Source organism: Ahaetulla prasina, chromosome 3 (assembly GCF_028640845.1).
Source record: "Ahaetulla prasina isolate Xishuangbanna chromosome 3, ASM2864084v1, whole genome shotgun sequence".
NCBI lineage: Eukaryota > Metazoa > Chordata > Lepidosauria > Squamata > Colubridae > Ahaetulla > Ahaetulla prasina.
Genome location: NC_080541.1, coordinates 32,692,964 through 32,707,691, shown reverse-complemented (window position 1 = coordinate 32,707,691; position 14,728 = coordinate 32,692,964). Strand labels below are relative to the sequence as shown.

The following is a 14,728-nucleotide window of genomic DNA, read 5'->3' as shown; positions in this document are numbered from 1 at the left end:
TATATTATTTGGGGTATTTATTTTCATCATCCTGCATATTACAAATAGCACCTTTATGTGACAAAGGGATTTGTGTGAAAATAAGGATCTCAGAAGACCATTAGCAACATTTTGCAGTAGAAAATCAATATTGCCTTGTCAGCATTTAAAGTTTCTAATTCTCTTTAACACAGAACAGAAAGTGTGGCTCAGGCTATAAGATAGCCTGTTATTAAAACACAGCTGCTTGCAATTACTGCAGGTTCAAGTCCCACCAGGCCCAAGGTTGACTCAGCCTTCCATCCTTTATAAGGTAGGTAAAATGAGGACCCAGATTGTTGGGGGGGCAATAAGTTGACTTTGTATATAAATATACAAATAGAATGAGACTATTGCCTTACACAATGTAAGCCGCCCTAGGTCTTTGGAGAAGGGCGGGATATAAATGTAAACAAAAAAAAAGTAATTAATAGGTGCCATTTCTGTGCAGCTTATATTTAGAGCCGGGGTGGCGCAGTGGTTAGAATGCTGCCGATTGCCAGCAGTTTGACTCTCACTGGCTCAAGGTTGACTCAACCTTCCATCCTTCCGAGGTCACCAGATTGTTGGGGACAATATGCTGACTTTATAAACCACTGAGATGGCTGTAAAGCACTATGAAACGGTATATAAGTCTAAATGCTATTACTATTTATATGATTCCCCCCCCCTTTACTTGGCTATTTAAATTAGTAACTTAATGTTAAGTAGTTTAAGGAGAAGGGGCACAATTATTCTATAGCAATAAGCAATGAGGATTTAAAATATATGTAGCTTGGCCAAAACAATTGTTCTGATAGACACTGAGTATGGCAGATATACATAGAAGAAGTCTGAAACAACGAATGGGACAAATTAAGCAATTCTGTCATTGTTGCTAAGATGTATTTGAAAACTAATTTATAGTAATATTATATACTAAAAAAACATCAAATTTTGGACAACTGCTGCTTCTCTGAAAATCTCTTCTTTCATTTCTTTATGACTTTTCTCTGACGGGTAGCCTTTGGCCAGAGGTCCCAAATATCAGAGGCTGACTGAGAACTTCTATGCTCATTCTTGCCAAGCAATCAAGGATATCACAATGAAATGCATTTAATCAATTCATGTAAGCAAATGGCTATTCTAAATCATATTCTTTGCTGAGGTTACAATTTACAAGAAGGGGTTATTTAAGTATACTCACTCCAGTGGCTTATGGAATGAAATGGAATGAAATGAAATGGAATGGAATGGAATAGAATACAATACAATACAATACAATACAATACAATAGAATACAATAGAATTTTTTATTGGCCAAGTGTGATTGGACACTCACAGAATTTGTCTTGATGCACATGCTCTCAGTGTACATAAAAGAAAAGATATCTTCATCAAGAATCATAAGGTACAACTCTTAATGATAGTCATAGGGTACAAATAAGCAATCAGGAAACAATATCAATATAAAAAATCATAAGGATACAAGCAACAAAGTTACAGTCATACTGTCATAAGTGGAAGGAGATGGGTGGTAGGAATGATGAGAAGATTAATAGTAGTGCAGACTTAGTAAATAGTTTGATAGTGTTGAGGGAATTATTTGTTTAGCAGAGTGATGAAGTTACCATGGACTTCCCTGGATGATTTATAATCCAGATTCAAAGTTCCAACAGCTGCCTCCCACACAACATATGACCATATTTTGGATGCTCAGCAACCAGTCCAGATTCATAGTTGTTTCCAGTGTCATGTAGTCACATGCCTGCCATTTACTATGGTTTTTGCTGAAAACTGGTATTTACTTCTGATTTCTAGCAAAAATAATTCATTGCGGACAATGGATTCACTTAATGACTGCAGCAAAAATCGGGCTCAGTCACATGGTGAGCCATTTAATGACCCGAATAACCTATGACCATAATTCTAGGGTCACTTATGGTCCATCAATCAAGGATTTCATTAATTTGATTCTTAATTCTGATATTACAACTGGTACCATGTTAGCAAATAGGTAAAACATATGACTAATACAATTCCTGCTCATTTGGCTTAAGACATTAAAAGTGGACATCTTATGGTTTTCTACATTCTAGAAAGGTTCTTAGGAGTAGCTGAGACTTGGAGATTGCATCAAGAAAACACATATATGGTTTAAAGCAGGTGTCTCCAACCTTGGCAACTTTAAGCCTGGAGGACTTCAACTCCCAGAATGCCCCAGCCAGCTTTGCTGGGAGTTGAAGTCCTCCAGGCTTAAAGTTGCCAAGGTTGGAGACACCTGCTTTAAAGGATGGTGCTCTTATAAATCATTGACAGATGGACCATTTTTTACTTTTAAGCTACAGATACTATTTTGGATGTGACGAGGGAACCACATTTTTTTCACTTTATATTAAGAATAATGCTTAATAGGATTGATGAACAGATCGGCCATTTTGAAAAGATATCCCAGATATTGAGATCATGATATTAATATATGCTGCTCTGGCATGGATATATATATTTTTTTAAAAATGACAATTCTTCAAACAATAAAAATTCATAATTTTTAACTGCTTCATAAATCTACCATGCAGTCCAACATTGATTTGAACTACCTACAGTATTTACATCTTTTTTGTCTATGTAATATACCAGCAGTACATACTTTTTATACAAGTTCTCTCTTAAATTAAAACAATGTGAATTTCAATCTATTTATCTACGTTTTCTTATCTAGCCATTTGTATATCATTACCAAAATTCATAGCCCATTTCATCATGTGGTCCTTAACTTGTTCATCTCCAGTTTCAGTTCTTAACCACAAGCTTATACATGTTTTGCCTCCATAAGTTACTTATAAAAGTAATAAAAGTGAAGTAAAAAATCTAATTAAAAAATCTAATAATCTAATATTTGCAATTACATGTTCATTTGTATGTAATTCATTCTCAAATTTTGTCTTATATTATTCAATTCCACTCAGACCTTTTTCTTGATTGTGCATATAAAAACCATTGAAAACTTATCAGGCATGGGTGTATTTATCTAGTGGTATTTTTTTAATTGAATCTTAATGTAATTTTACTATTTTAATATAATTTTCTGTTTTTGTTTTGTTTGCTGCTCAGAGAGTTCCTTGGATAGTTGAGTGGAGGGATAGATGGATATCCAGTACATTTTTTAAAAAATGATTTTTAATATTAAGTGAAGGTGGAATTCTCCTGCCCATCTGTGAAACAATTAATCAGTGGATCGACTTGCCTCCAGGAGTCGATCCACTGATCCTCCAGGACAATGCTTGCTCTCAAGTCCCCTCTTGTCACACCTCATAAGGGGTAGGGTTTTCAACAAGTGGTCTCTACAAACATGCTTTGGATGAGCATATTTTATTTGAAGCGCATCCTCCTGGATTTATGTCTACTGCTGGATGGGCATTGAGCAGGAGGACTTTTGCCCAGCTTTAACTTAAACAGCTCTATCTAAAGTGAATGGATGTTCAGTGATAATTTATCCCAACTTATTATGACAATAGCAAGGAGCCCTACAAAGGGCTGCATTTGAGAATCACTTGGAAACTGCAGTTAAATCAAAATACAGAAGGCTGCTTATTAGAATAGAATAGAATAGAATTTTTTATTGGCCAAGTGTGATTGGACACACAAGGAATTTGTCTTGGTGCATATGCTCTCAGTGTGAATAAAAGAAAAGATAACATTCATCAAGGTACAACATTTACAACACAATTGATGGTCAATGTATCAATATAAATCATAAGGATTGCCAGCAACAAAGTTACAGTCATACAGTCATAAGTGGAAGAAGATTGGTGATGGGAACGATGAGAAGATTAATAGTAGTACAGATTTAGTAAATAGTTTGACAGTGTTGAGGGAATTATTTGTTTAGCAGAGTGATGGCCTTCGGGAAAAAACTGTTCTTGTGTCTAGTTGTTCTGGTGTGCAGTGCTCTATAGCGTCGTTTTGAGGGTAGGAGTTGAAACAGTTTATGTCCAGGATGTGAGGGATCTGTAAATATTTTCACGGCCCTCTTCTTGATTCGTGCAGTATACAGGTCCTCAATGGAAGGCAGGTTGGTAGCAATTATTTTTTCTGCAGTTCTAATTATCCTCTGAAGTCTGTGTCTTTCTTGTTGGGTTGCAGAACCGAACCAGGCAGTTATAGAGGTGCAAATGACAGACTCAATAATTCCTCTGTAGAACTGAATCAGCAGCTCCTTGGGCAGTTTGAGCTTACTGAGTTGGCGCAGAAAGAACATTCTTTGTTGTCCTTTTTTGATGATTGTTTTGATGTTAGCTGTCCATTTTAGATCTTGCGATATGATAGAACCTAGAAATTTAAAGGTTTCTACTGTTGATACTGTATTGTGAGAGGTGGAAGGATGGAAGGGTTTCTCCTAAAGTCTACCACCATTTCTACGGTTTTGAGTGTGTTCAGTTCCAGATCATTTTGGTTGCACCACAAGGCTAGTCGTTCGACCTCTCGTCTATATGCGATTCGTCATTGTCTCGAATGAGACCAATCACTGTTGTGTCATCTGCGAACTTCAGTAGCTTAACAGATGGATTGTTGGAGATGCAGTCATTGGTATACAGAGAGAAGAGAAGTGAATTAGAGAATTATGAAGAGAATTAGCCTCTGCTAGTTACCAGGGCCATTGATTATGGTGCAATTCATAGCCCATTTCATCATGTGGTCCTTAACTTGTTCATCTCCAGTTTCAGTTCTTAACCACAAGCTTATACATGTTTTGCCTCCTTGAGTTACTTATAAAAGTAATAAAAGTGAAGTAAAAAATCTAATTAAAAAATCTAATAATCTAATATTTGCAATTACATGTTCATTTGTATGCAATTCATTCTCAAATTTTGTCTTATATTATTCAATTCCACTCAGACCTTTTTCTTGATTGTGCATATAAAAACCATTGAAAACTTATCAGGCATGGGTGTATTTGTCTAGTGGTATTTTTTTAATTGACTCTTAATGTAATTTTACTATTTTAATATAATTTTGTGTTTTTGTTTTGTTTGCTGCCCAGAGAGTTCCTTGGATAGTTGAGTGGAGGGATAGATGGATATCCAGTACATTTTTAAAATGACAATTCTTCAAACAATAAAAATTCATAATTTTTAACTGCTTCATAAATCTACCATGCAGTCCAACATTGATTTGAACTATCTACAGTATTTACATCTTTTTTGTCTATGTAATATACCAGCAGTACATACTTTTTATACAAGTTCTCTCTTAAATTAAAACAATGTGAATTTCAATCTATTTATCTACGTTTTCTTATCTAGCCATTTGTATATCATTACCAAAATTCATAGCCCATTTCATCATGTGGTCCTTAACTTGTTCATCTCCAGTTTCAGTTCTTAACCACAAGCTTATACATGTTTTGCCTCCTTGAGTTACTTATAAAAGTAATAAAAGTGAAGTAAAAAATCTAATTAAAAATCTAATTAAAAATCTAATTAAAAATCTAATTAAAAAATCTAATAATCTAATATTTGCAATTACATGTTCATTTGTATGCAATTCATTCTCAAATTTTGTCTTATATTATTCAATTCCACTCAGACCTTTTTCTTGATTGTGCATATAAAAACCATTGAAAACTTATCAGGCATGGGTGTATTTGTCTAGTGGTATTTTTTTAATTGACTCTTAATGTAATTTTACTATTTTAATATAATTTTGTGTTTTTGTTTTGTTTGCTGCCCAGAGAGTTCCTTGGATAGTTGAGTGGAGGGATAGATGGATATCCAGTACATTTTTAAAATGACAATTCTTCAAACAATAAAAATTCATAATTTTTAACTGCTTCATAAATCTACCATGCAGTCCAACATTGATTTGAACTACCTACAGTATTTACATCTTTTTTGTCTATGTAATATACCAGCAGTACATACTTTTTATACAAGTTCTCTCTTAAATTAAAACAATGTGAATTTCAATCTATTTATCTACATTTTCTTATCTAGCCATTTGTATATCATTACCAAAATTCATAGCCCATTTCATCATGTGGTCCTTAACTTGTTCATCTCCAGTTTCAGTTCTTAACCACAAGCTTATACATGTTTTGCCTCCTTGAGTTACTTATAAAAGTAATAAAAGTGAAGTAAAAATCTAATTAAAAATCTAATTAAAAATCTAATTAAAAATCTAATTAAAAATCTAATTAAAAATCTAATTAAAAATCTAATTAAAAATCTAATTAAAAATCTAATTAAAAATCTAATAATCTAATATTTGCAATTACATGTTCATTTGTATGCAATTCATTCTCAAATTTTGTCTTATATTATTCAATTCCACTCAGACCTTTTTCTTGATTGTGCAGTATACAGGTCCTCAATGGAAGGCAGGTTGGTAGCAATTATTTTTCTGCTATGCAAATTTATTGAATAACACTTGAAAATTAATGAAATGCTACACTTTGGTTTTGTCACAAGTTGAGCAATTTTAAAATTGTGTTCAGCAAGTGTTCCTTAATTGCACAATATGTGGCAAAGCTGAGTTCACAAAGTGGCAGAATGTAATATTCTGACAATTATCCCCCTTGACAAAGCAAAATAAAACTCTTTAACTACTGTTGTGATGTATACTATGAATTTTAAGTTTTAAGAAGAAAACTATTGTGGTCAAGCAGTTTTCTTTGTACAGTTTGTTGCTGTTCCTGATAGTTTACAGTTCAATGGATCAGTGGTTCTCAACCGTTTCTTCAGCACGGATTCCCTTTTAATATCTTTTGTGGCCATGGACCATGGCCACAGACCACCAAGACATAACTCAAGATTTAAATCACAACATTTCTTCAAGCCTTCAGGGACCCCATGACATTACAGGAGCCCCCCGGGGGTCCTCAGACAACAGGTTCAAAACCACTGCAATAAATTCCTTAAAGGTGGCCATATGGGAACAAATGATACATTCTTGGTATGATCAAAAGCATCTAAATAACCATCCTCCAGAAATGCTCGAGTGGGTACAAAATATTCAATGTTTCAATGTTTATATATTTCTAATATAGTGTTTCTCAACCTCAGCAACTTGAAGCTGTATGAACCTTTAATTCCCTGGCCTATTTTATGAGGCATTTTCAAGTTGATGCTGCCCCAGGCAGCTTTGAAAATCCACAGAGACAGAGAAACAAGTTACTCATTCTGACAATGAGTTCATCCTTCACCAGATCTCTCATCTTAAGAAGGCTTTTTGTCATTGATAAAGCACGCAGAATGCTACATCTAATCAATATTGATCCAAACTGTAACTGATTTACTAAGATAACTGACTTTGTCTACATAAACAATATTTTTTGTTTGTGTATGTGCTTTCGAGTCAATGTTGATGACACCAACATTGGTGCCGGCCTAGACTGGTCCCTACAGTTTTCTTGGCAAGATTTCAGGATCGCTTTGCCATCGCTTGCTTCCTAGGGCTGAGAAAGAATGAATGGCCCAAGGACACTCAGCTGATGTCTGGCATAAGATGGGACTAGAATTCAAAATCTCCAGGCTTTACTGCACTACATCAAACTACCTCCCAATACATACAGTTGCTCAAATTAGCCAACTTCATGTTATTCCAACATTTTTTTGGAGCAAGAAGCAAAAATTAGAGGAACTACTTCTTTTTTATCGTTCAAAACAGGCGGTTATCTGCCGACGCAATGAGGGAGGAGGCGAGCAACGCCGCTTCTCAATGCCACTAGGTAAGTCCTAGTATAGGACTTCACTAGTGTCCGATCAGCCTCTGAACGGCTAGACCTCCAGGAACTCTCTAGGCGCCTTCTCCGCGCTCATCCCCTCAGCTCCTCGGAGAACCAAGGAGCCGGTTGGGACCTGCGCCGGGTCAGAGGTCGCAGAGGCACGACACGATCTAAGGCCCCGCCGCGCCCGCTCCCAGGCCGCAACAAGTTCCTCAGACGTGCCGTGAGCCAGACCCTCAGGAAATGGCCCAAGCTCCGTCCGGACCCCTGCCGGGTCCATCAGGCGCCTGGGACGGAACCAACGCATCGGCTCCGTCTCCCTGCGGTGTTGGATGGCGGTCAGAAAGTCCAGGCGAAGGAGAGAGTGATCTGACCATGACAAAGGTTCAATGACTATTTCCTTTAAGTCCAGATCTCTCAACCACTGACCAGAGACAAAAATCAGATCGAGTGTACCACCCCCAATGTGGGTAGGGCCATCAACTACTTGAGTCAGGTCCAAGGCCGTCATGGAGGCCGCGAACTCCCGAGCTGCTGTCGATGACGAGCCAGAAGATGGCAAGTTAAAGTCCCCCATGACTAAAAGTTTGGGGGTCTCAACTGCCACCCCAGCAAGCACCTCCAGCAGCTCGGGCAGGGCAGCTGTCACGCAGCAAGGAGCCAGGTACGCAGCCAGCAAGCCCATCTGACATCTATGGCCCCACTTCACAAAGAGGGATTCACACCCGGCAATCTGAGGTACAGTGGTCTCCCTCGGCTCCAGACTCTCTCTAATCACACCCCCCACCCCCCCACCCCTACCCTGGGCTCTCGGCTGATGAAATGCCCGGAAGCCTGGCGGGCACATCTGTACCAGGGGCATGCCCCCTTCTGTGCCCAACCAGGTCTCCGTAATGCCTATAAAGTCCGCGCACCCCTGAATAAGATCGTAAATTAGGGGGGCCTTATTGGCCACGGACCGTGCATTACACAACATCAGCCGAAGGCCCAGGCTCTGAGGGTCTTGACCATCCGGGGAACGGGAAAAGTCTGGGGGCTCGGGGCACGCGATCGCCTGTAAGCATCAAGCGCGCACCCCCCTTACACGATCCGAGCCCCCACTTCCGCCAAATCTGCCCCTCCCCCATACCGTGCAAATAGCACCACCCTCCACTAATGGAACCTGAACTCTCCCCGTAACCCTCGGACCTATTAACTCATCGCCGCGAGCAGGCGCAGGAACTGATACCCCACCCGGCGGTGGGGTATCCTCTGAAGTCTGTGTCTTTCTTGTTAGGTTGCAGTTATTGAGGTGCAAATGACAGACTCAATAATCCCTCTGTAGAACTGAATCAGCAGCTCCTTGGGCAGTTTGAGCTTACTGAGTTGGCACAGAAAGAACATTCTTTGTTGTCCTTTTTTGATGATTGTTTTGATGTTAGCTGTCCATTTTAGATCTTGCAATATGATAGAACCTAGAAATTTAAAGGTTTCTACTGTTGATACTGTGTTGTCTAGTATTGTGAGAGGTGGAAGTATGGAAGGGTTTCTCCTAAAGTCTACCACCATTTCTACGGTTTTGAGTGTGTTCAGTTCCAGATTGTTTTGGTTGCACCACAAGGCTAGTCGTTCGACCTCTCGTCTATATGCGGATTCGTCATTGACTCGAATGAGACCAATCACTGTTGTGTCATCTGCGAACTTCAGTAGCTTAACAGATGGATTGTTGGAGATGCAGTCATTGGTATACAGAGAGAAGAGAAGTGAATTAGAGAATTATGAAGAGAATTAGCCTCTGCTAGTTACCAGGGCCATTGATTATGGTGCAATTCAGAGTGACAGTTTTAACCTATAAAGTCCTAGACTAGGGATTGCAAACTCACGGCATTATCAAGTGAGTTTTTTCCCCTTTGCTAAACTGGGCGTGGCCAGCATGTGACGCATCCAGCCTGCAGGCCTTGAGTTTGACAGCCCTGCCCTAGAGGGTACCTAGAGAACCACTTTCCATTTAAGTCTTCATTTAATATGAGAGAAACTATTGTTAGTTTATCATTTTCATGAAATGAGAAGACTGAAGCAAGCAGATGTTGCTTTTCTGTAATGGCTCAGTCTTATGGAACAGCCCTAAGAAATTAGATTTGTTCTCTCAGAGATTGTTTTCTGGAGGCAGGTAAAAATGGTTCTTGAAAATTTCTGATGGTCCATTAGATTTATCTGTGTTTTATCTGATGGTCCATTGGATTTATCTGTGTTTTGATGGGGTTTTTTTATGTGATGGTTTCAATTATTATTTTAGCTAATTCATTTTAATTGAGCTTTAATTTGCTGGCTATTATGTTGTAATTTGGCTACCATAGATCTTTTAACTATTTTTCTAGTACTTGTTCATCATTAGAATGATACAGAGATATACAAAAAGAATGAAAGGGGAGGGGATCATTGTGGTGCCAACAGAAAATAATGCAGTCATCAAAAATAGAAAAAAGGATGGAAGCCAGCTAATCTGAGCAGGGGATATTTAATGGCATATTTCCCATTGAATAAATAGTTTTGTTTTCTAGGCAACTGCACCTTTTCTTCATTCGGAAACCAATGTAGAGTGACATTTAAATTGATATCATGTTTCCAGGACACACAAAGTTGTAAAATTAACCAAACATTTTAGAATATGTGTCATGAAAACAAACTTGGTTATGCTCACGTAGATCTACTGTAATTAATGTTAAATCTCACTGATTACAGCAATACAGATGAATTACAACTGTCTGAATGCAATCTTTATTACGATATCATTTATAATTTTTAAAATCTCAGTATTTGGTTGAGCTAATTCCTTCTTTCTTGATTACTTAGAAGAGGTTAAACAGCTATTTTTCTGCTATGCAAATTTATTGAATAACACTTGAAAATTAATGAAATGCTACACTTTGGATTTGTCACAAGTTGAGCAATTTTAAAATTGTGTTCAGCAAGTGTTCCTTAATTGCACAATATGTGGCAAAGCTGAGTTCACAAAGTGGCAGAATGTAATATTCTGACAATTATCCCCCTTGACAAAGCAAAATAAAACTCTTTAACTACTGTTGTGATGTATACTATGAATTTTAAGTTTTAAGAAGAAAACTATTGTGGTCAAGCAGTTTTCTTTGTACAGTTTGCTGCTGTTCCTGATAGTTTACAATTTAATGGATCAGTGGTTCTCAACCGTTTCTTCAGCACGGATTCCCTTTTAATATCTTTTGTGGCCATGGACCATGGCCACAGACCACCAAGACATAACTCAAGATTTAAATCACAACATTTCTTCAAGCCTTCAGGGACCCCATGACATTACAGGAGCCCCCCGGGGGTCCTCAGACAACAGGTTCAAAACCACTGCAATAAATTCCTTAAAGGTGGCCATATGGGAACAAATGATACATTCTTGGTGTGATCAAAAGCATCTAAATAACCATCCTCCAGAAATGCTCGAGTGGGTACAAAATATTCAATGTTTCAATGTTTATATATTTCTAATATAGTGTTTCTCAACCTCAGCAACTTGAAGCTGTATGAACCTTCAATTCCCTGGCCTATTTTATGAGGCATTTTCAAGTTGATGCTGCCCCAGGCAGCTTTGAAAATCCACAGAGACAGAGAAACAAGTTACTCATTCTGACAATGAGTTCATCCTTCACCAGATCTCTCATCTTAAGAAGGCTTTTTGTCATTGATAAAGCACGCAGAATGCTACATCTAATCAATATTGATCCAAACTGTAACTGATTTACTAAGATAACTGACTTTGTCTACATAAACAATATTTTTTGTTTGTGTATGTGCTTTCGAGTCAATGTTGATGACACCAACATTGGTGCCGGCCTAGACTGGTCCCTACAGTTTTCTTGGCAAGATTTCAGGATCGCTTTGCCATCGCTTGCTTCCTAGGGCTGAGAAAGAATGAATGGCCCAAGGACACTCAGCTGATGTCTGGCATAAGATGGGACTAGAATTCAAAATCTCCAGGCTTTACTGCACTACATCAAACTACCTCCCAATACATACAGTTGCTCAAATTAGCCAACTTCATGTTATTCCAACATTTTTTTGGAGCAAGAAGCAAAAATTAGAGGAACTACTTCTTTTTTATCGTTCAAAACAGACTCTGTTCTAAAAAGGCATCTTTTTCAAGATAACGCCAGCCTCTTGAGAAATTGGACATTTTACACTTCTTGATGCATATTTTCAACATAATTTTATCCCAAGAAGAATATCTGGAAATTGTATTTTGAAACTGGCAAATAAATAAAGCTATTGTACTACATATTATTTCCCTCATATGGATTATTCCCACTGTCACTTGACATCCGATTCCAGAAAATTTAACTTTATGAAGAGTAAAAATCTACAGCATCTGTTCTGTTGGAACAGGATCAGGTACACAAACCCTGAACTGATACACAAATCCATTCTGTACATCATTTCCACCAAAAGATTTCCTTGGGAATCCAGCTGCAGGAATAGTTTCCCTGTCAGAGAAAAATATGTTGCATGAGACAATATTAATGTAAAAAATACAGTTGCATGAGACACCTATTAGCACTCTCTAAATGATTGCAAAATGATATTCCTTTGTATGTTGTTAATGGAAATAAGCAATATTATTGTTACACATTCAGAAAATAGATAATCGTGCCTCTTACTAGCTAGTACTAATGTATATGGGCTTCATTCCAGCTTTTGTCACGTCTGTTGTGTGCAACTAATTTGCATTTCTAATCTACACTAAATACATAGATTAAATTCAGTTATATCATACACATGCAGATAATACTTGTTCAGCTATTGTAGATATTCATCCTTAAATGAAAAATCACCTGCATTCAATTTTCAAATTCTAACATCAACGATGCAGTCTTTTTGATATCAATGTCAAGCTTGCAATTTCACTACTGTTGCCCAAAGAGTTCAGCTTTTGAGCAGAATTGCATGACTTTTACTCTTAATTGGCTGTAAGTTGTATCTCAGGACTAATGGACTAGTACAAAGCTAGCATAATGTTCACCAGAAATAAAATCCAAGCGAAGTCCAAGGACCAGCATACAGGATCTCCTACAAAAATAGCCAAGATAGGGTAAGATATAGTCTGCGCTGTACATAATCTAACACTCCAGAAAATGAACATTTTTAAATATGAATTGTTAAAGCCCTGCCTATCCCTCTCTGTTGCTACCTACCCACTCTTAGGATGAAAATAACATACCTTAAAATTGCATTCTATGTCTCCTTGGATGTCTCAGTATTCTTTTGACAATTAAGGACAACGTAAGACAATGAGATGAAGGCAATATTACAAATACCAAAAGGAGAAAAGACATTGAGAGGGTGAATGTGTGGCCTGATTAGATGCAAATTAGAGTATTATGCTTTAGTGATATCACATATAGGTTGTAAAAAGCTGGGTGGTAGTAAAGAGGTCTTCTCTCCTAGCCATCTATTGTAGTAGTCATCTGGACTTTTCCAGCCCACATAGAGTAGCCTGTTCCAGTTGTGAAGAAAGTGAAGAGATATTGGTTGATAGTTGGACTCTCTTTGACACATCTGCACAAACGTTCTGGGCCAAAAGAAAGCAGACCAAAAGAAAATTTTCAGTCAAGCCATATGTTAAAATCCATCCCCTTCCCCACCTTCTCTAACCTACATTAAGTAGGGTGGAGGTTTCTGCACTAACAGAATATGGGTTAGAGTAGGGCAATCTGATGATATTTGTGGGAGAGAGGGAGGGAAATAAAACCAAGGGAGCCCATCAATCTCTTTCCCTTAGTATGTCCTGTATAGTGTAATTGATAGAACCATTTGCCAGCACTATTTCTATGATAGCATAGCATCTATATGAAAGCACTAGAACAGGGGCTCCAACCTTGGTCCCTTTAAGACTTGTGGACTTCAACTCCCAGAGTTCCACCAACTCCCAAGGTTGGAGACCCCAGCACTAGAAGGTAAGATAATTGCTTGGAGTGAAGAATCATGAATAATGTCAACCTACAGCATTTGTGACACTGCTTGTAGATGGTGTGAATGTCTTAACCTATTGTCTGAAAACCATTGGGTTTTGAATAGGACAAAACAGGCTAAAGGTGAATCATAGCAAGATGGATATATTCAACATGGCTGCCTTTAAGTTCAGGTTTTAAATCTGAATCAGTTGCAGTCTGCTCAAGAAACAGATTTATGACACACAGATCCTCCTAGATTCAATGCGCTTGCTGGAAGGGCAGGTGGAGGATGTGCCAGGACTTCCTTTGACTATGCCAGGACATCAACTTTAGCTGATATGTCAGTTGTTGCCCTGCAGGAACAAGAGACTTTGATGATGATGACTCAATCTTCGAACTAGTGCCATAGGAATGCCTTTAAAGCCAACTGGAAAATCAGTGAAAAATGAAATAGTCCACTTTTTGGTGACTATGAACTGCTTAGGACGTGGATTTTCAACTGGTTTTCAATAGGTCTACAGATGCAACATATAGTCCTGGTTTTAATCTGTAAAGCCCTATATGCTTGGTTCCTACATAACTTCTGGGCTGCCATCTCCAAATGGAATCAGCCAACTCAATCTTTAAGCAAGGATTTATTATGTGATATCACGTAATTTCTCATACACCGTTACACTTCTCCAGACGTTGACACCAGATGGTCTGGTTTTTCCAAAAGTTTGCATAGATGGGACTGTTCTAAAGTAATTTTCAAGGAAAGAGGGCAGCTTGCTCTTAATTTGATGGGTTAGTTGAGGGGTGTCCAACCTTGACAACTTTTAAGACTTATGGACATCAACTCCCAGAATTCCTCAGCGAGCCTGGGTTAGACTATTACTGTTCTGATGAGTTTTTATTCTATTTTAATTTTATTCTACTATATTGTTAATGTTTTATTTAATATGTAACGATCATTCAACTCTTTCATGCAATCAGCTTTATATTGTTAACCATGGGGGTTCATTCTGTGACTAAGGCAATATATAATATTGATAAATAAATAAGTAAATAA

The 14,728-nt window shown here is 37.8% G+C and overlaps 1 long non-coding RNA gene across 3 annotated transcripts in view; it reads right to left on the bottom strand.

Moving 5' to 3' along the window:
* Positions 1-9,930: 9,930 nt before the first annotated feature.
* LOC131196392 (uncharacterized) overlaps positions 9,931-14,728 on the bottom strand; it is a 30,161-nt gene continuing 25,363 nt past the window's right edge. For all 3 annotated transcript variants that reach the window (XR_009154709.1, XR_009154710.1, XR_009154711.1), the window contains one exon: positions 9,931-13,295. This is a non-coding gene — a long non-coding RNA (uncharacterized LOC131196392). The remainder of the gene's footprint in view (positions 13,296-14,728) is intronic.